This window comes from Ceratotherium simum, chromosome 25 (genome assembly GCF_057802395.1).
Source record: "Ceratotherium simum simum isolate JZ-2026a chromosome 25, ASM5780239v1, whole genome shotgun sequence".
NCBI classification, from domain to species: domain Eukaryota; kingdom Metazoa; phylum Chordata; class Mammalia; order Perissodactyla; family Rhinocerotidae; genus Ceratotherium; species Ceratotherium simum.
The window spans coordinates 10,877,710-10,898,863 of NC_141924.1; the positions used below are offsets into that span (position 1 = coordinate 10,877,710).

At 61.4% G+C, this 21,154-nt stretch overlaps 1 protein-coding gene across 1 annotated transcript in view; it reads right to left on the minus strand.

The window, feature by feature from the left end:
- Positions 1 to 20,142, minus strand: part of MGAT3 (beta-1,4-mannosyl-glycoprotein 4-beta-N-acetylglucosaminyltransferase) — a 28,792-nt gene extending 8,650 nt beyond the window's left edge. The window contains exon 1 of the mRNA XM_087448578.1: positions 20,060 to 20,142. The gene's annotated coding sequence lies outside the window, so the exon portion shown is untranslated. The remainder of the gene's footprint in view (positions 1 to 20,059) is intronic.
- Between the last annotated feature and the right edge of the window lie 1,012 nt (positions 20,143 to 21,154).

Sequence of the window (21,154 nt, forward strand, 5' to 3'; positions counted from 1 at the left end):
GCCTCCATTGTCACAGGAAGTCAGGAGGATTTGGTTTGAATCCCAGTGCTGTAACTTACTAGCTGTGTGCCCTCAGGCAAGTTACTTGGCCTCTCTGAGTCCCAATGTTCTTAGATGTAGGAAGATGCCATCCCTCCCATGCAGTCCTGTGGGACACCTGGATGAGCTGTGGTGTCAAAGCATCCTGCCTGGAGCCTGGCACTTGGCAGATGCTCTGAAAATGCCTGTTTCTTTCCTCCCACTGGGTTTCCTTCCAGACAACCAAACACAGATGACACCACTGAACATGCCAGGCTTTGCTCCTGGTGGCTTTGTTAAAGGACTGGGCCAACTACAGGGCTGCTTACCACTGGCACCCACCACCCTAAAAGGAATTTCTCAGTGACTCATCAGGCTTTCAGGACCTGAGGCCAGAACCTGGGGAATCTGGAGGCCCACGGATGGTGACTTCACCCCAGGCCAGTGCCCCTGCCAAGGGTCCATCTGGCTCTGCTCTTAATGGTGCCCATTCCAAGCCCTTTGGGCTGCTAGAAATCCCTCCTTCTGTTGCCCCAAATCAGCCTCCCTGGAGCTTCAGCTACTGGTTCCGGGTCCTTCCTTGGGGATTAAGCAGAGTGAGGCAGCATCTCAAGGATCAGAAGTCAGTGACCATCTCCTCCCGACTCTGGGACTATTTTAAATAAGCATCCTTCCAACATGAGGTTCCACGATCCCACATGGAAAGACGAGCAGAGGAGGTGGCTACAGAACACAACGGATTCTGGAGTTCCGGCAAGATGCGAGCAACAACTGATGCTGTGTTTATTTCTTCACCTCTCCTCGTTTTGTTCATTCCTTCTATTCATATCCATCAGGCAGGGCTCCACGAGGGTCAAGCCTACACACAGAGCTCACTCTACTGTCAGCGCATCATCCAGGCTACTGGTGGACAATTACCAAGACGCTGTGTGCCAGGCGCTGCCTCCGCGAGAGCTGGAGAGAATTAGGGGCCGACTCACGGGTCAACCCGGGAGGCAGGTACGTGTGTCTCCATTTTGTAGATGAGGAAATGCAGGCTACGAGAAGTTATGCTACCTGCTCAGCTACACACGCCTTGTGGGAATAAAACAGATGGAAACCGAGACTCCCCAAGCATCCTGCACCTGCTGAGAGGTAGACCGGTGGCCCAGCAGGGCTGCAGATTTGGGGGGGCCTGCCCCACGAACAGCCTGGCTGAGGAGGGTCTAGTGTACCGTGACCCCCAGTCCCCAGGAATTCTGCTCCCCCAGCACTCCCCAGAGAGAGAGAGTCGGCTCAAGGGGCCAGCCCTGGCCAAGGACTCCTCCTATCCCAGGTGGCCAGAGTCCTGGAAAACACTGTCCCCCATGGGGCAGGTGCACAGCTGCTGCTGTTCCCATCCCCACATAAGGAAACCAAGGCCCAGAGAGGAGGGGCAGCGTCCACCAGGAGCCAGTTCCTGGACTAGCCAGACGGGGTGCCAAGGCCAGCGGAACACCCAACTTCCCTGGGCACGAGGGTCTGGCCCCCACTCTCTCCCCCGGCTCACTCCAGGGTGGGGAGCTGGCTAAAGGCTCAGGCCAACACCCATGCCCAGAAGCCCTTTCCATGGAGAACCCTGTCCCCGCTACTCCGCAACCAGCCCCTGTGGGCCCTGGCCCTCTCCCCTTCCCGTTCCACCTGACCCCAGCCCCCTGCCAACTGCCCGAGAACTGTCCCACAGAGCGGCTAGCATGTGTCTGGGAAAGTTGGTTCCCAAGACTGGGACCCACCCTCAGCTCCCTGGGGCCTCTTCCCCTTTCCCCACTTGTCATTGGCCCACCAGGACGTCAGCTTCTGGTCCCCAGAGGCCCATGGGCAGTGAAGATACAGAACATTTCCACCATCCCAGAATGTTCTACTGGACAGCGCAGGAGGCGACACAGATGAGCCATCCTCGGGCACCAGCCAATGCGGTGGCTGTGCTCAGAAGCCAGTGGAGGCTCCCACCACCCGGCACTCAGAGCTGCTGCAACCCCGGCCCCCCGAGATCCGCCCCCACTGTACCGTATTCACGTTAACAGGACAGTTACCGCCTGTTGCATGCTTAAATATGTGCCTGCTGTCGGCTGGAGGCTTCACATATACTTGACCCTCACAACCATCCTCGGAGGTAGGAATTATTATCCCCATTTTACAGATGAGGAAACTGAGGCTCAGAGAGTAAAGCAACTTGTAGAGCATTCCTCTGCTCACCTGTGCAACCTACTGCTCTTCAGCAGCGGTGGGCAGGGCACAGGTGAGGCTGGCCTCAGCCCCAGGCCACTGAAGGCTCTGAGTGGAGTGTGCCCTGTGCCTGAGGGTGACCCATCTGTTAGCTTCCACAGCTGTCATAGCACGCCCTGCGAAGGCAGAAACTTCTAGGCCTGCGCCATCCAATACACCAGCCAACACACCTGGCTACCGAGCACTTGAAACTGACTGGGGCGACTGAGGAACTAGTTTATAACTTAATTGAATTTTAATTTTAGTTTTAATAGCCACATGTGCCAGTGGCTACCAAATTGGACGGCGCAGTTGTAGACCGGACTGGGGGGAGCGGAGGCAGGGAGCCGGGTCCACTGCACAGGCCTGTGGGTGCGGTGGGGCTGGACGCCGGAGGAGGCAGCAGGACAAGCTGAGGGGGATGCTCATCGGGAAGCGGCGGTGCTGGGAGAGAGGGGGCAGCCCGGGGTGTCCAGCCTGGGACACGAGGCCGTGGGCCCCAAAACAATCAAGAGGGTGCAAAGACGCTCTCGCAGCTTTTCCATTTTATACACTGGAGTTCCTTGTAAGACGGTTTGTGGAAAAACTTCTATACTAAAAAATGTCTGGAAGCCCTTATGTGAATCCACCCCTCACTCCACGGACGAGAGCACTGAGGCCCAAAGGGCAGTGATGGGGCCACAGTCACACAGCAAGCAGAACCCAGGGCTCTGACTAGCCGGGCAGAGAGGCCTGGGGCCCTGGGATGGCTCTCCTCCATCCCGGATCTCCACCCCCAACCCCGGCTGCGCAGAGAAGGAACTGAGTGAACCTCAAAGGGCAGATGACATGACGACGGGTACCCCATCCAGGGTGGTGGCACATGTGCACATTTCAGAAGGGCCCTCGGGGCTCTGACTGCCTTGCATACACAGCCTGGAATGGAGAGGTGCAGACTGGGCCTGAGGGAATGGCTACACCAGGTCGGGGGGTCTTGCCTGAGTCCCCTTAGCGGTCCAGAGAGGGAACATGGAGATGACCCAGCAGGGCGCAGGGGCAGCTAGGGCGGTAGGTGGGAGGAGCAGGGGCTGCTGGCCTTTGGGCCTTCAACACTCACTCAAATCCCCCCACCCGGATTGTGACTGGGGGCCGCCGAGCCAGGGGTCACGTCTTCCCCAACCCCAGCTTCTGCCCTGTCACAGCAAAATGCACCAGCGACTGGCCTTGTCCCCTGCCCTGTCCATCTCTGCTCCCACACTGGGAGTTCTCCAAGTCAGGTCGGCCCTGTTCCTGGAGCCCAGAGCCCACGCAGACACTCAGTGGACGTCTGGGACCACCCAAGGGAGGAGCTCTGAGGTGGGACTTCAGGCACAGAGACATGGCCTGTCCCCTTCAGCAGGGCCACACAGTCGTGAACGCCCAGTGTAGAGTTGAGGTGGGGGTGGGGAGGCACCCGGGGGCCGTGGGAGGGTCCTGGGGGCACGTGAGGACCGTAGTCAGGTGGCCAGTGCTTCTGCCCTGCGCTGGGGTGGATGAAGAGAGCAGATCCATGCTGGGCTTGGAGCTGGGGGCAGCTAGGGGCAAGATGGGTGGACAAGATCATCACAGAGCCCAGTCCAGTGGAAGGGACGAGGACAAATGAGCAAACCGGCCAACAGAGGATGCCGGCTGTCAGGAAGGAGCTCTGAGGAGAGGACACTGCAGCTGAGACCCAAGGTCGAGGAGCCGCGGTGCAGGATGGCGGCAGCACCCCAGGCCAAGGGCACAAGGGGCCTTTCGCGGGTGGTGAGGACCCTCCTTGCACTTCAGGGGTGCTGGGGAAGAGGCCTGAGCATGCCATCTTGGTCGCCACCTTCTTAGGTTACAATCCTGATGCAGCTAAATCATCCGGCTGGGCAGGTCTGGGGAGCAGTGGGCCCGGAACATTCCTCCCAGGAGATGGCGCCTCCATCATTGCCTTCTTCAGGGCAGCGGGCACTGAGTGAGTGCCCTCGGGGGCTGGGCTGTGTGCACTGGCCTCACTCCATCTATCCTCACAGCGACCGGACATCGAGGAGCCGGGCTGGAGACCTGCCTGAGACTCAGCTGGCAGCAGAAGGACTCATACGACCTCTGGGGGCCTCACTTAGGATTTCAGGGGCAAAGTCCAGGTTGCTTGCCTTCAGTCTTGCCCAGGGCAAGGGCCCCTGTCACCTCCACCCCAGGCCCCAGCAGGAGCCCATGGGCCTCCCTGGCTCTGGCATGAGACCGAGAGCCCATGCCCAGCAGAGCTGCACCCGCCCACCCCCTCTGCCTGAGGCCCCCTCCACCTGCCCCAGGGTGAGCCCCCTGACGGCATCTGCAAGGCCGGGCTGCAGCGATTTACAACCACATTTCACAAAGCCCAGGGTTCCCTGAAAGGCCGAGGGAGCCCCAAGCCCCTTCCCACCCCCCAGCTGACTCCCACAGGAACAGATGGCCCTGGATAGCATCCTGTGTCAGGGCCTCCAGGAGCCTGAGGGGGGTCTGGTGCTCTAAACAGTCGGGAAACCTCTGAGGTGAAGCCTGGACTTCACGGGGCTCCGGGGGGCCTGAAGCCCCTTGGGACCCGGCTCTCACCCTGGGCTGCGCCCCTGCCCCTGAGCACTGCCATCCTCATCCAGGCCCTCCTCCTCCTCAACTTCTGTCCCCCTCCTCCTCCACTATTTCTTCCCTAGCCCTGTAGGCCCAGAATCAGAGGGAGGGAGGGTCCCCCAGGGACCGCACCTACTACCCCGGGGGTTTCCGTTTGCCTGACTCTCTGGCTGCGTGTCCTGGGGACGCCCAAGCCCCCGGCCCACGGCTGCCCCTCACCGGCCTGTGACCACACAGTGGAAGCGGGGGCATCTGAGGCCTGTCCTGTCCCAGGGCTGCCCTCGGGAGGGTGTGTGACGTGCTCTAGCTCTCTTCTCGAATTTTACCCTCACACGGCCCCATCACCAGTACAGACGAGGGAACGGGTGCAGAGAGCCCAAGGGACCAGCCTGGCTCGCCCTGGAAGTGGCAGCAGCATGGGGACCTCCGTCTCTGCCCGGCCCCTCCGGCCCACCCTCCCCTCACCTGACCTGGTACCTGCCTCGGGCCCCGGGGTGGCTCACGACAGTGTCCGGTCCCAGCCGCTGCACTGTGCTCCCCAACCCTGTGCCTGGCCTTTATGGCAGCTGCTTCCTCCCTGAAGGCTGCCCCCACCGCCTGTCCCCAAGCCCAGGTGTTAGTTAGGTGGCTATGTGGGGAGCCAATGACCTTGGCTGGCCTGGTGCCAGCTCTGCTTTTCACCTGGACTGGTTTCCCAGCTCCGCCTCTTCCCAGCTGGGTTGCCTCATCTCTCCGGGCCTCAGTCTCCTCGTTTGTACAAGGTACAGACAGGTAACTAAGCAGCGGTGAGAGGCGGCCCCAGCCTGCTGGAGCCACTCCTCGGTGCCAGGTGCCCGGGAGGTGGGAGCACCTACGTGTCCATCTCACAGGTGAGGAGCCGGTGAGTGCCCAGCGCTCCGTCAAGCGCATGCCCATCTCCCCTGGAAGCCTCGCCCTGCTCCCCCTGTGGTCACTGTGAACTGTGCCCTGACTCCCAAGGGGCTGCTGGACATTTTCCATGGGACATGGATGGGAAATGGAGGAGCATGGTGGTACAGGCAGAAGGGCTTGGAAGTCAACTCTCTCCACCAGCGGGACCCAGTGTCTCAGATCGGGGGGCGGGGAGCCCTGGGTATGAATCCTGACTCTGCCCCTCGGAGAACCTGTGCTGCTCACCTGCCAAGTCGGCCGGGCGCTCAGCAGCCCTGTGGGGGGAGGTGCAGTCGGGGGTGAGGGGCTCTCTGGGAGTGGAACAGTGGCTGGACTCTGTGGCTGGCCGTGGATGAGAAATTGGGAGGCCCAGAAGAGACCCTCAAACAGCTATTGCATTGCCGGGCTCCATGCCCAAGGCCACTATTAGCAAGGTGGTCATTCCTTGTGTTGATAATGACCCTCTCCAGGCTCCTCCTAAGAGGGTGAAGACATAGCTCAGACCCTGGCACAGCGAGGACTGGGCGGCGGAGCTGCGAGCATTGATGCTGCTGAGGGAGGGAGGGGGCAGAATGCATTAGGGGCCTTTAAACACGCTGTCCCACCCTGGGACTCCTTCTCCCCCTCCTTCACACCCCAGCTTAGCCCCTGCCTCCCCTGGGGGCCACCCTCAACCCCAGCCTGCTCAGGAGTCCCCATCCCCCTGCTGGCCTGTCTGCTTGCCCCTCGGGTTGTGAGCGCCAGAGTCCTGCTCAGACACGCAGTGAACATCAGTGCAGCGACATCCAGTGAACGACTGAGCCACACACCCTGGGGCAGGTCCCACTGCGCCGTGCCTCAGTGTCTCCATCTGTCAGATGGGGCAACCCCCACCCGGTAGGGTTGCCAGAGGCCTGAGTGAGAGTTGAGCGGACGCCAGGCATGGGGGGACTTCCCAGGGGCACAGGGGTCCGTCATCTCTGCAGGGAGAGGCTGGCGGGGGTGGAAGGCAGGAGGGGCAGGGGCAGGTGTGGGGTGCCACGAGAGAGAAGGAAGGAAGGAGAGAGAGGAGGCCAGGGTCCAGCCAGGGTGAGGCAAGGCAGTGGCAGGAAGGTGGGGGGCAAAGGCTGTACTAATTAATTGGGCAGATTATTAATTAACAGAGTTCTGATTTGAGGAAGGAGAAGAACCCAGCTTCTTCCAATTCATAAATAGGAACATGCTGCCAGTCCTTTGAAAAACGTGACTGAGCCAGGCCCCATGCCGGCTTATCGCTCATGTCCTCATGGAACCCACCGAGGCCCGTGGGGAATAAGCCCTCCCAGAGACTCCTGTACTGTGGGCTTGCAGCTCCCTGCCCGCCTCCCAGCCACTTGGCCTTCCAGATCCAAATAACCTGCCTGCCCCGTTCACAGAAGAGAGCAGCGAGAGAGACCAGCTCTGCCCTGCCTCAGTTTCCACTTCTGTGGAATGGAGACCAGAACGCCCACACCTCCTCACTATGAGGAAAGGCTCACTATGAGGAAAGGCAAGGCCAGTGAGGCGGGGGCTGAGCGTTTTCTGCCTCCACAAGAGACACCCCCAGTTCCGGCTCTCAGGAGAGGGAGGACCGGGCGCCTCGAGGGGGCAGCAGCTCCCTGGAGTCTGGACTCATTGGGAGCTGAATCCCAGTCCTGCCCCTGCCCCTTCTCGACCCCCGGGTGATCCTGGGCAGGTCACTTTACACCCCTGGGCCTCGGAGTCTCCATCTGCCATGTGGGGCCATCCCTGCCCCTCACTCCATGGGGACTAAATGGAATAACATCCAGGAGCTGTGACAGGCCCGTCCTCGGCACTCTGAGCTGAAGCACACGTGCCCCCACACGGCCTCACCATGTGCCTGGCTGGGGCGCCGCAGGGCCTGTGGGCGCCTTCCTCCAAGAGGCTCCCAGGACCTAACCCCCTCCTCCCACTCACTGGCCTCCCTCCCTCCTGCCTCATTTTTTTAAAATTCTGTCTTGAAATTTTTCATTTTTGAACAAGTGGCCCTGCATTTTCATTTGGCACTGGGCCTCACAAATTCTGTCACTGCAAAGTCCCCATCAGGCCATGTCCCCCCTGCTCAACACCCACCCCATGACCCCCCTCATCCTGTCACACTCAGGATGAAACCCAAGCTCCTCTCCGCCCACAGGCCCTGCCAAGTGGGTCCCTGCGTCTTCACGGACCTCGCCTCCCTGGTCCACTCGGCTCCAGCCAGTCCGCGCCTTTCCGTCCCTCCCACATCCCAGGCTCGCACTGGCTGTTCCCTCCGCCTGGAAGGCCCTTCACTCAGTCCTCTGCATGCAGGCTGCCTGCTCAGAGGGGCCGTCCTGACCAGCCAGCTAACGCGGCTGTCTCCTCCCCAGGTCCTCTGCTCCACAGCCCTGCTCATAGAAGAAGCTGTCTGTCCCCTTGTTTGCGTGTTAGTGGTCTGTCTCCCCCACCCACACCCTGCTTGCTCGGAATGTCAACAGCAGGAGAGCAGGGTCACTGTGGGCCACAGTCGTGGGTCACTGCTGCTCCCCACCTCCAGGACAAAGAGTGGCCCAGAGCAGGCACTCCATAAACAGCTGTTACATGACGATGGAATTCTCATGGGATGTGATCACAGGCTCTGGGTGACAAGTATCGTCTGGCTGGAGGGGCGGGGGCAGCAGGCCTGGCCAGTGTGCACAGCTAAGTGTGCACCCACACTTAGCAGGGTGCTCTCCCCTGCTCTGGCAGCCCAGAGAAAGCCCCCACTCCCCTAGCCTGCTGAGATCAGTGCCTCCTGCCCAGGCAGCCCCGGCAGTGCCAGCCCCTCCCGCCAGGCTCGCCCGTCCTGCAGAGACAATGTACAAAGGGCCACTTCAGCCCAGAAGCCTAAGGGTGGAGGAGGGCGGGGAGGGCACTCCCCACCCCTCCCCTGTCCTCACAGGGCCTTCTCCAGCACGGGGCGCAGCAGGCAACAAAATCAAGCTATGGCTGGAGAGGCTTGGTTCCACGTGCTGCATCCTTGGGGGGAGGTGTTCATGCGTGGGGGGGTCCATCCACGCACGGGGTTGGGGGGTGAGTCCACGCACAGGGAGGAGGCAGAGGTCAGTCCTTGCATACCTAGCCAGTAGGAGTGGAGGTGCTCTCACGGGCATCTCGCCCTGTGCACAGGGCGGCAAGTGGTGGGTACACCTGTGCACTTGAGAGGCTGGAGTGCCAGCTGGGGTGAGGGAGGGAGAGGAGCAGATCCAGTGGATCTGGCCAGGCTGTGGGGAGAGCAGGGCCCTGGGCTTTACAGTCGGTTCCCACCCCGCCTGGGACCTTCCTCTGCAAAATACGGCCCGACAACCTGCGCAAACACTTGTTCCAACAACCTGAGCTGATAACCTGTGACCTGAGCTCGGCACCCAGGGACGCTCCGACAACTCTGGGCACTCCCAACGCTCCTCCTTCTGGGCCCCGTCAGTGATGTGACCAGGAACCTGGGAGCCACCCTAAATGCTCCCTCTCGCTGACCCCGCGCACCTATTACCACGCCCTGTCTGCGCCATGCCCCGGTACTTCTCGTCCCTCCCTTCTTGCTGTGCCCATGCCGGCTGCCCCACCATCGGCGCTCACCTGGACACCAGCAGCGGCCTCCACGCAGGGCTACCAGACTGGTCCCGATGAGCCAAGCAAAAGCCACATCTGACGCTGGGTGCTGCCCCTCCCAGCTTGGAACCACTGCCCTCAGGATAAAGTCCAAAATCTCCAGGAGGCTCGAAGTTCCTGTGTAATCTTACTCCCAGTCCCCAGGCCTTTCCCAGAGGCTTCAGCTCAAAGGCACTTCCTCCAGGCCGCCCTGACCCCAGGCTGTGCAGAGACCCAGCCGTCTGCACCCTGGCCTGCCCCCAGGGCCCTCACCCCACACAGGGGCTCTGCTGCCCCACTCCTCTGGGTCCCCAGCCCCAGCAGAGAGCCTGACACAAAGGAGGCATCAACCTGGGTCTGCTGAATGAATAAATGGCCCTCCTCCCAAATCCACACACCTGCACCTTTCAGGCAACGCTGCCAGGCTCTCAGGCCTGGTGTGGGGCTTAGAAAAGTGGCTGCAGGTCCTTGTCACGCCCACCATGCAACCTGGGCTCGGCACGCCCCAATGAGGTGGCTCATCTACGTGCATTCTAAGGGTCCTTCCACCGGGATGGTGGTGGTGGAGACGGAGACACAGGCAGTGACTCCAGCCTTCCGAGACTCTGAGCAACATGGGGCAGATGGCCAGGAGGAGGTGCGGGAAGGAAGAAGGTGGAAAATGAAGCGACAGCTCCGAGGGGTTAGGATCCTCCCCCCGCAGCTCATCACTGTGTGCTCAGTGCCCAGCACCACGCCTGGCACACAGTAGGTGCTTGACAAGGCACTGCGGAGTGAAGGAATGGGCTGGAACTCTGGCTCTGCCACCCACAGCTCTGGGACCCAGGCCAGAACCCTACCGTCTCCTGGCCTGTCTGCTGAGGCACAAAAGGGGAAGCTGGTAACCCCCACCTGCAGGGTCCTCAGAGGGGTCTGGGGAGGCGATGAAGCTGCACCTAGCCCAGAGCCTGCGGCTCCTGGATCTGGGCACCTGAGCGCCACAATGACCCTCCTGCTGGGAGTGGTCCTGATGGAGCAGGTGCACAGCTGGTTGGCTCTGGGCACCTGGTGAGCCCTGGTGAGGCTGGAACAATGAGCCCTTTCTCTTTCTCCTCCCCGATTACTCTGTCCAGACCCGCCTGCAAGGGGCTGCAGCCCTCTTGGGTCAGGACCCGCCTGTCTCCACCCGGGACACTCAGTGAGCCCTCACCAAATGGCAGGGGACACCCCACGGTGCTGCAGGTGCCAGGCCCCTGCTCCTTAATATCAGGGGAGCCACCAATCTGCTCCTGCTCCGTTAATTAGTCCTTCTCACCTGCTGGATCCAGAGAGGTTCCGAAACAGGCCTGCAAGTGCTCAAACATCCCAGACTGTGGGGAAGGAGAGAGAAAACAGAACAGCAGCAACAAAACCATCACCACGAGGCGAGGAGGTCATTCCAGGAGTCAGGTGGCTGGGGTCCCGGTCTCAGCAATGCCACTACCCTTCTAGGAGACCCTGGGCACCAAGTGATGTGCCCCATCTCATCCCACGCTCACACCCCATTTCACAGATGAGGAATCTGAGGCCCAGAGAGGGGACACGACTTGCCCACTGTCAGGCCCCAGCAGGCTGTGGGGGGGCCTGGCTCAGCAGAGACCACTTGGACGCCCACTGCTGCTCAAGACCTCCCCACCCCCCCTGGACCTCAGTTTCCCCACTGACCACTGGGGGCACGGACTTGATCCCCCAGCCCTGGCAGACATCAGTGTTCCATGTTCCAGAAGGCCCACATTCTAGGTTTGCTGCTCCATTCCCCACCTCTAAGTTCCACATTCCAGCTTCTCTGGTCTAAAACGAGGAGTTCTACCTTCTAGGTGCTGTGTTGTGGTGTCTGGTCCCAAGTTCTCCTCTCATAGAAAGTTCTGCAGCCTGGGTTCTCCGGACTGCCCATGGGTTCTGTATTCTGTGTTCCCCAGCCGACACGCCTCCTCCTCAGGCACTGTATCTCCTCCTGGCACCCACGGCGGGGCTCAGAGCGCCCACGGCTCCACGCTACAGCTCCAGAGGCCTTCAGGGGCACTTCACAGCAGGGAAACCAGCCAGGAGGGCCGGCCGGCATTCCCAGGCCGGGGTCCAGGGCCACAGGGGGATCGCAGAGCACACCTGTCCCCCCCATCTCTGCAGGATGCTGTTCTGACCCCCACCCCCACCCCCAGCCGGCCCCTGCCCTCACCAGTCTGCACTGCAACAGCCCCACAAGACGGGCACTTCCCCAGGTCAGAAACCTTTGGTCACTCATCTCTGGGTCAAGGCCTGGCGCCACTGCTCCATAAATGCTTGATGAATGAATTAACCAGGCAGGCCCGAGGTACTGGCCAGATTACACACCGGGATGTGAATTCACATATGACGGAGATGCTCATGCTGCGTGCACGCACACGTGGGTGGTTCGCACAACATGAATGCACGGACGCAGAGACACGGTCGCACCCTGAATTCTGCAGATCTGTGCCCCAGGCCCCCAGCCCGGCCCCTGGCACACAGTAGGCACTCAGCGAACAACTGCTGAACGAATGAATGAATGAGTACTCTGTACCAGACACAGAGTCGAGGGCTGTGGGGAGACAGAGACTGAGCCCCCAGGATCAAGGCTCAGCTGTGATTACAAACACCACTGCCACAGGTAGCGCTTGACCCGCATTGTCGGAGGACTGCAGGAAAGGCACTTCAAGGCGGGAGTCAGTAAGGAAGGCGGTGGACGGTGCCGCACCCACTGGGCACCGGGGATGGAGGTGAAGCCAACAGCCCTGGGGCCACCCCTGGTGGGGGGGGGGGTGGGCGGGAATGGCTTCCCAGGCAGATGGCAGCACCAGGGGTGGAGTGGGTTAGCTTTCCAGGTGGAGAGCCCGGCACAGCAAAGGCCAGAGGTGGGAAGGCGAGGGCCATGTGCAGAGAACAGCAATGGCCTGAGGCTGGAACATGCGGTGAGTGGGGGAAGAGGAGCAAAGGCCAGGCTGGCGCCACAGGAACACTGTCAGAGGTCTGAACGGAATTCTCAGGGCCTGGACTCGCACTGACCCAATTCCCGAGAATGAGAGAAACACCAGCTGTCTACCACAGGTGCGGCTGTCTGAGCAAGTGCCCGGTGCTGGGCGACTCCCACGGGGAGACCCTACAGCTACTCCCTGTGCAGGCCGCCCGCAGTGGCGACCCCAGATTCGAACAAATGGAGAGCTGGCTGTTCTCAGGGTGCCTTTTCCACCTTTCTCCTTTAGAATATAACTTCATTTTTCTGGTTATAAAGGTTTCTCGTACATTCTAGAAAATCTGGAAATCACAGCAAAAGGAACAGGACAATATCACCCACCACCCTGCCATCCCCCGGGCTAACATTTTAGCCTAAGTTCTCATGGATTTTTTTCCTGCGCACCCTTTTGCTGGAATGAACTAATGACGTAAATTTTCTGCCAGCCTTTGGGCAACACCCATTTTCTCTAAGGAGCTTTGTCCTCCACGCTGGAGGACCAGAGTGCAGACCTGGGCCCGGGGGACTCTGCTCCCCTCGGCTCCTTCCCATCCACCCCCAGACCCGACCTGCACCCCTTCGAGAAATGCTCCGGCTTGGAACAGGAGTGGGGGCTGGTGCAGCCCCACAGCCCTGGGCTCTCCTCCTACACACCACAAAGGGGACCCTCGGCCACTCTCTGTGGTGCTCTGGGCTAGTCCCAAGCGCCCCGGGCCTCAACGTTCCCTCTGGGAAATGGGCAGGTTCAGCTGACCACGTGGCCTCAAGGCTCCCCAGCCTGGCCCTCTCTCTGGACTGAGGTGACAGTCACCTGGGCTGGGCTGCACCTTACAGCTGCTTCCAGGAGCCACACCGGGAGGTCCCTGGTCTTTCCCATAATTCCTTCCCTTTGCCATCTAGACAGGAGGGACGGCAGAGCAATCCCCATCGCTGGCCCTGGTGACCTCCCCCCGAAGTCCTCCTGACCCACTCGTCTCTATTCTCCCCAGTGGCATGTCCTATCAAGCCCTGCATTATAATCGGGCCCTGAACAGACCTGCCCTGCCCGCAGGGTTCTCAGTCCCCATGGGGGCAGAGAGACAGAAATCTCTGGTGTCGACATCAGCCTCGCCCTCAGGGTGGGGGTCAGGCACGGCTCCCTGGAGCGGTCTTAAAGGATGAGCCAGGAAGGGAGGGGAAGGGCATTCTGCACAGAGGGACAGCATCTGCAAAGGCCCGTGGGAAAGCCAGCACCCGATTTCTCTTTTTTTGGTGAGGAAGATTAGCCCTGAGCTAACATCTGTGCCAATCTTCCTCTATTTTGTATATGGGACGTCACCACAGCACGGCTTGATGAGAAGTGCCTAGGTCCGCAACCAGGATTCGAACCCATGAACCCTGGGCCGCCAAACCAGAGCATGCAAACTTAACCACTACACCACCGGGCCAGCCCCCAAGCATTCAGACTTCTAGTCTGGGTGGGGGTGCTGGTACATCGCCCCCTCCTCACGTGCCAGTGCCTGGAGGCAGGGTCCATGGTTTCGGTCACATTCTCCCCAGTGGCAGGTGCAGGGCCACCACCCATGCTCATGTGTGGCCTCAAACATCTCTGACAGCAGTGACATGCCAGGCCCCAGAACCAGTCTGAGGAGACCTGGTCCCTGGACACCCCCTGGGAGGAGGTTTGCCTGGGTCCCCCCACTGTTCAGTGACTCCAATGGCGTTCGTTCTGCACAGCTGAAACCCACCTGCCAGCCTCCCTTGACCCCCCCCAGCGTGGCGGAGCCTCACCTCTGCTCTTCACCTTGGCCGTGCCGAGTATGACCTTGGACCGGTCACCCGCACTCTGTGGGCCTTGGCTGAAAAACCGAAGACCGTCTTGGGCTGTTCCCAGGACCAGATGGGGCCAAACCGTGCACCAGCCTGGCACCGGAGCCGCAGCTCAGGCCTGGCTCTGCCCGCACCGGCCAAGTGGGCTCCAAACACCTGCTGTGCACCCGTGCCCCCACCACACACTGCCTCGTGTCTCTCTCCTGTCCACCTGGGCAGAGGGCTCTCCTCTCACCACCTGCCCCTCGCAGATGCAGAGTGCCCTCGGGGACAGGCTTTCTGACCCAGGATACGGGCACAGGTGAAAAAGTCGAGCCAAACCTCCGAGCGCTGTGAGAACCAAATGAGATCATGTGTGTGGAAGCGCTCTGTCCACTGTCGATGCCGCCCATCGGGCGGGCTCTGTCCGCAGAACCACCTCCCAGCTGTGTGACCCTAGCAAGTCACCTCCCTCGTGTGCAGCTCAGTTTCCACACAGTGGAACAAGGATGACTTCAGCACCACTGCCCAGGGCGCCCGGGACACTGAGATGAAATCACGCAAGACAACACCAGCATCTCGTCCCCATTCGTGCCATAAACGAGTTCACAGTCCTGGGCGACCATCTGAAAGGCACCTTCTCAATCTTTCACCTACACCAGCCGATCTGCGATGTTCTGGAAGTGGCCTTCACCTTCCCCTCTCAGTCACCATTCAACAAATATTTAAGGAATACTTACCAAATGCCTTCTCTGTGTCAGGCACAGTGCTAGCCCCCAGTGTGCACCCATGTGCCCAGCCAGGGAGCCCGGCCCCTCCCCTGCCATTGGCAGCTCTCCCTGTCCCCCCTTCCCCAGCCACCATCATTCACCCAGACTGTGTGCGGGCCCCAGGAACAAGAGGAGGGCAGCCGTGAGGGATTTGTCCACAGCCAGCCAGGACCTGTTTCCTGAGAAGGCAGCAGTGGCAGGTGCCAACACAAAAACAACGGGGGGCCGGGGGCGGCGCATGATGTGCGCAGAGCTGGGTGGGGGAGCAGGGAGCAGAGGCCAAGAACACAGGAGGGGCAGGGTCCCAGGGATCCAGGTCCCAGGGGACAGCCTGGAGTCTGTGGGGAGGGGCAAGGTTCTTGGAGTCCACAGCCCTCTGAATCCCCAGGGCAGCATTTTTAAAACCGGGTTTCCAGCCCTCCCTCCCCTGGTGGGGGATTCTGACTCAGCAGGGCGGGGCGGGGCCTGGGAAATATGTACTTTCCCTAAGCCACCAGGTGAGGCTGAGTGGGGCTTCCAGAGGCAGGGCCCCAGGAGTCTGGGAAAGAAGGGTGAGGTACCCAGAGGGTGGCCTGGAGGCCTGGACATGGGTGAGGCGGCTGTCTTGGGAGCCCAAGCCTCAGAGCGGTCGCCTCTGGGTGACTGAGGGGGCCTAGACAGGCAGCTCCATCAGGTTCTGGGGTCCTACAGGCTGGATACAACCCCAGCCCTGAGCCCCGGGGCCCAGGCACCCTCAAATGGCCAAACAGCGATAATGGTACCTACCTCGAGGGAAGTCAGGAGGGGCGCTGGGACAATGCAGACAGAGGGCTTGGCCAGCTCCCAGCACATAGTAAGCGCTCAATAAAGGGCTGCAAATTATTATGACTTGGAGGTCGAGGCCGAGGTGGGGGAGGTTGAGGTGGGAAGAACAGCCTGGAAGGTCATCCATCACGGGTCTCTGTCAACCAGAACCCTACAGACTGCCTCTGGCCGCCCTCCTCACTCAGACAGACCCCTGTCTGTGCCGCTCCTTCTGGGAAGTTCCCGGCCTGCCGAGAGAGGGCAGCCGGAGGGCAGGCCTTCAGGAGGCCCCAGTGAGCACAGGCTCCGACCTCCTGTCCTGGCCCTCACCCTGCCCCTCCCAGGGGTTCCCACTTCAGTGAGAACCAAAGTCTTGAGCCAAATAAACTCTAAACTTGTAAAACCATGGAGTAATTAGGTGTGTGAATGATTTCTATTGTTCCAATTTTATTTTTATAGAAAAGATGGAAATAAGTGAGCCAACAGGGGAATTTCCACTTCAGGCAGCGCATGGAAAAGTATTTTGGACCCTGTTAACTTCCTGGATTACGGGCAAGGCCTTGGGCCCCCTTGTTGGCCCCATTCTAGGCCACCGGAGGGTGACCACTACCCTTCCACCAGGCCTGCTTCCAGCTGCGGAAGGTTCCCACCCCCTCCTGATGCCTCGCTTTCCCCTTCTGGGAGATGGGGACAAGCAGCGTCCCTGTGACCATCCCGCCATAGTGAGGCTGCTCTCTGAAGGGCCAATCTCCTCCATCAGGGGTGGAGAAGCGGGAGGAATGGGCAGGAGGGCAGGGCTGCTCCCCTAGGCTGAGAATCACTCATTTGCTCTGTCAATCATTCATTCATTTGAGATCCTGTAGCCTGTGGGGCTCACGGTCTGGCGGGAACATGTAACAACAAATGGGTGTGGTGCTCTGCGGGCCCACAGCAAGGAGACCAGGGCTCACGTGGGCTTCCCTGCGTGAGCTAAGATGTAAAGGATGGGTCGGCACTAACAAGAACCGTGGCTCAACCTCCCCATCTGCAGAGGGGATTATAGTGGCTCCTCTGTCACGGCTCACTGACAGACACAATAAATGTTGGCTATTAATATTTTTATGGGCAGGCAGTCTGCCCACGCGAGGGGCTGTAAGCCTGGGGGCAACAGCAGAAGGGGTAGAGAGTCTGTGTGATTGGGGTGGAGGGCTGCCATCATGGAGGAGGGGACATGTGAGGAGGCTTTTGATGGGTGACAGAGTTTCAGGGGCAGAGGGAGGAGTGGGTAGAACAGACATTCAGGTAAAGGGAACAGCATAAGCAAAGGAATAGAATTTGAGGTTTGGGACCTGTTTGGACCACATCTCAGAGCTCTGTTAGGCTAAAGCTTGGGGTCCACTTGGGCCATTCTGGGCAGAACCACAAGGCCAGGCCACTACGCTGGAGTGAGGCAGGGTGAGAGGTGTGGAGGGCCCCAAGAACGGACACCAGCCCTCCACCCCCTCTGCCCTCCACCCCGCTGTGGGTACTTATTCCTGGTGGTCTCTGGTCCCGCCCTCAGCCTGTCCAACGCCTCCCCCGGAAGTCCCTCTCAGCTGCAGTACCCTGGCAGCTCCCCAAGTCCATCTGACCAACAGTCCCTGGGGCCTCTCCTCCTTGCTCAGTCATCATTTATGAAGCCCCTACTGAATGCCTGGCTGCTGAAGCTGGCGCGTACCAGCTCCCACTGCAAGACTCTTAAGCTGCTGGGAGCTTGAAATCGGCTCTGCTGGGAAAATTTACACCACGGAAATCAGCCAACACCGCTCACCAGAGAGCCAGCTGCCAGCACAGCACTGGCCCCGCCCAACAATGGATACAGACAGGCAGGCCCCTGCCCACAACAGGCATGTGGATGACACTCCACCGAGGAGGGCTGTGTAGTCTCCGAGGAGACAGGGGTGAACAGGGAGACTCATTCTAGAAGGGAGGCAGTGAATGTCCACCAGAAGCTGAACCAAGCTCTTCAAGCAATAATATGCATCATCCCCAATTTACAGACAAGGGAACTGAGGCACAGAGAGGCAGAGTCACTAGTCAACAGTTACCCAGTAAAAAGTAACAGGGTCGGGATTAGAACCTGGGCCCCTGGATCTGGAATCCTTGCTTTTTAACTTCTGCACCTGACTGCCTCGTGGCGTAATTATTGTGACTCTCGCTGTCACCGAGCAGCCAGCACGGGACTAGGCAGACCCTGGGTGCCCAGTGGTATCTGCTGCCCAGCTAGATTCTACCCTCCTGAGGGCAAGGCCTGTGTCCTCTTGCCTGGCTGCCCAGCACAGTGCCCCTCACAGGAGGACACTATGTTTGTTGGCCTGAATGTCTGGAGAAACTTCTGGAAGGGAGCCTTAGTCCCCATGTGGTGCACTAGAGCTGGCAGGGAGGGGGTGCACCAGGCAGTATGGGGCATAAAGAGGCTTCGGCCTTGGGGAGCAGAGCAGGGTCCCCCAAATGCCATGGCCGGGGGCCAGAAGGTGGTGGGTGCCCACAGGGACAAGAGGATGCTGTCTGTGCAGCCCACCCAGCCCCAGCCTCCTCGGTGCTTCTCTCTCCTCCTCCTAGGAGGACATGGACGCGCAGTGCCCGCAGCCCTCGGCTCCCTCCAGCCCTCACATGACCCTCACCGCCACCTGGTGAAGAGGGCCTGGCCGGCCAGCCAGCATCAATGTCCCCGTTTTACAGGTAAATACACTGCGAAGCAGCCAGCCACGTCCCAAGTACCACTCAGGGGCCGGGCACCCTGCACGCATCGTCTCACGCAGTCATCTCCACAACTCTGGAGGATTCTCCACATTGGACAGATGGGGAAACTGAGGCGCAGAAGGCCGACTTGCCTGAGGGGATCCAGCTACCACAGTAAAAGGATCATCAATGTGGCTCAAGCAGCCCTGACCACATCAGGGGCACTGCGCAGACCCTCAGAAGGCAGCAGCTGGGCCAGACGGTCACTCCCACCCCTGTGGGCTCCTCGCTGTCCTCAGGATGAGCGCCAGCTCCCTGAGGTGGCTGCCACCTCGCCTCCACCTGGCCCTCCTCCTCTTCAGCCTTGGCTCCCTCCTCTTCATCTGGCTTCTCCTCCTGGTCACTCCCGGTGCCTGCCCATCCCCCACTCCATCTCTCAGCACATACCAGGACTCACATCCCTGAGTGTTTGCTCGTGCTGTTCCCTCCGCCCACAATGCCCTTCCCACTTTTTCTACCCAGTGAACTCTTCCAACCTCCCCTCATCAGTTCTTCCAGCAAGTTCTCTCTCCCCCATGGGCTGGCAGCGCCTCTTCCAAACTTTCCTAGGCCCTGTGCCTATCTCCTTAGCAGTCGGAAGTATTAATATCCCCAGTGAATTGCCAGCGCCTCCAGGTGTGTGGGGGGGCTTGTCTTGCTCTTCCCTCCATGCTCACGCTTGGCCCCACGCCTGGATCTTTAGTAACTGCCCCGGAGGTGACACACCAGTGCCCACAACACCCCCATCAAGGCAGATCCGGACTGGTGTCCCAGGCTGGGGGGGCCGGCTCTGGGGGACCATGGAGGAAGCTCACTCGGGTAGTGTTACTGTCCACATCCCTTCTGGGGCGTCTTCCAGAGCCAGGAGAGTCACCCGACCTCAGGCCACCAGGGCTGGCTGAGACCCATCTCTGCTTCCAGTGGCACCCCAGCTCAGGCACCCCCCAGACACCCAGGCCCGCTCCCCTCCCCACTCCGGTTCCAGAACTCACTATTTGCAGATATTTATAGCGCCCTCCCCCAGCCAGGTTCCCTCCCCCACCCTGGGCAGTGCAGTGGAAAGAGCGGGAGCCCCTCCAAAGGGATGGGGGTCCTCCCCCAACTCCCCTCTGCCTGAAACCCATAGGCGGCCACAATCTCGGCCCCCGCACCGGCCCAGCACCCCGACCGCGCCTGGGCCTCGCCGCCGCCGCAGCCCGGGGTCGGGGGGTGGGGAAGGCGGGCGCTGAGGCCTCCCACCCCCAGTCCCGCGCCGCGCCGGAGCTTTGTGGGGGGGCGCAGCGCACAAAGCACGGCTCCAGCCCCGCGCCGGGACGCCCCCCGGCCAGGCCGGGGAAGGGGGGTCGAAGGGATGAGGCTTTGCCCTCCGGCGCCAGGGAAAGCTCCGCGGAGCAGCCAGGTTGGGGGAGGGGGCGCCGGAGCTGAGCAGCCTCCCCTGCATCCCGCGCCCCATCTCGGCCCCCAGCCCCCCAGCCTAGTGCTCCCGCCCCCGCCTCCAAAGGTCACGCTCAGGGAGGGGGGCTGTGGGAGCGGTGACGGGGGGCGCAGCGAGCGCCGAGGAGGAGGCGCGGCGATGGAGGCGGAGGGCCGGGCGTGCGGGGATGGAGGGGCTGCGGCGCGGGCCCACGGGACGCCGGGGTCAACTCACCCATCGCCCGCTGGGTCTCAGCAGCGGCGGCAGCAGCGGCGGCGGCGGCTCCGCGGCCTCCGGGGCCCCCGGCGGGGAGATGCTGGCGTCCGCCGCAGCCTCTCGCCCCATCCCGGGCTCCGGCGGCGGCGGCTGCGGCGGGCGCCCGGCATCGCAGGCGGCGCGGCCCCGGCCCGGCCCCGATCCCCGCCCCCGCCCCCACCTCCACCCCGTCCCGCGGGCCCGCCTGGCTGCACCCCGGGGCCGCGGCGGGGGCCCGGCGAGCGCACGGGCGCGGGGAGGGCCCGCGGGCGGCGCTCGGGGTGCGGAGGCGAGGCCCGAGCGCGGCGCGCAGAGGTGCCTGCTCCCGCCGGGCTCGGGCGGCTCCGGCCCCGCCCGCCCCCACCGGCGCCCCCTCCCCGCCGCCGCCCGCCGGGCTCCGCTCGCCGCGCGGGGCCGGGGCCGGGGCCGCCGCCGCTCCGCGCCTCCCGCGTGTGCGATCAAATGTGTATGAGTGTGTGTGCGCGCCCCTGCCTGTGACCGTGCGTGCGCCGGCCCACGGCCCAGTGCGTCCTGTGCGGTGGTGTGTATGCGACGGAGGCGGTCAGCGAGTGTGTGTGTCCGACGTGTGCATGGGTCTGTGTGTGCGTGGATGTGTGCGTCTGGGCTTTGCAGTATGCATGGGTCTCTGTGACCTACAGTGTGTACCCGGGTCTGTTCCTGTGTGTGCATGGGCGTGCACATCTGTGTTATGGTGTGTGCGTGGATCCGGGCGCTGTGTCTGCGGGTACCTGGACCGTGATTGTGTGCACACATCTGTGACCGTGTGCAGAGAGGCCTCGAGGTCTCATATCGTGTGCGCGCCTGGCTCTGGGCGGCTGTGATCATGTGTACACGTTTCTGTGACCGTGTGCAGAGGCCTGGCCTGGTGTTGTGGTGCGTGCACCGCGCTGGGCCTTTTACCATGTCTACACAGGTCTGCGGGGGGCCGCTGTATGCCCGCCTGTATCCCTCCGACCCCCTCCATCCATGCATTCGCCCAAAGCCACCGTGCGCTGACTCTCCCAGGCCCGGTCCAGTGACTCCTGGCATAAACCTCCCCTCCCCGGCCCCTCC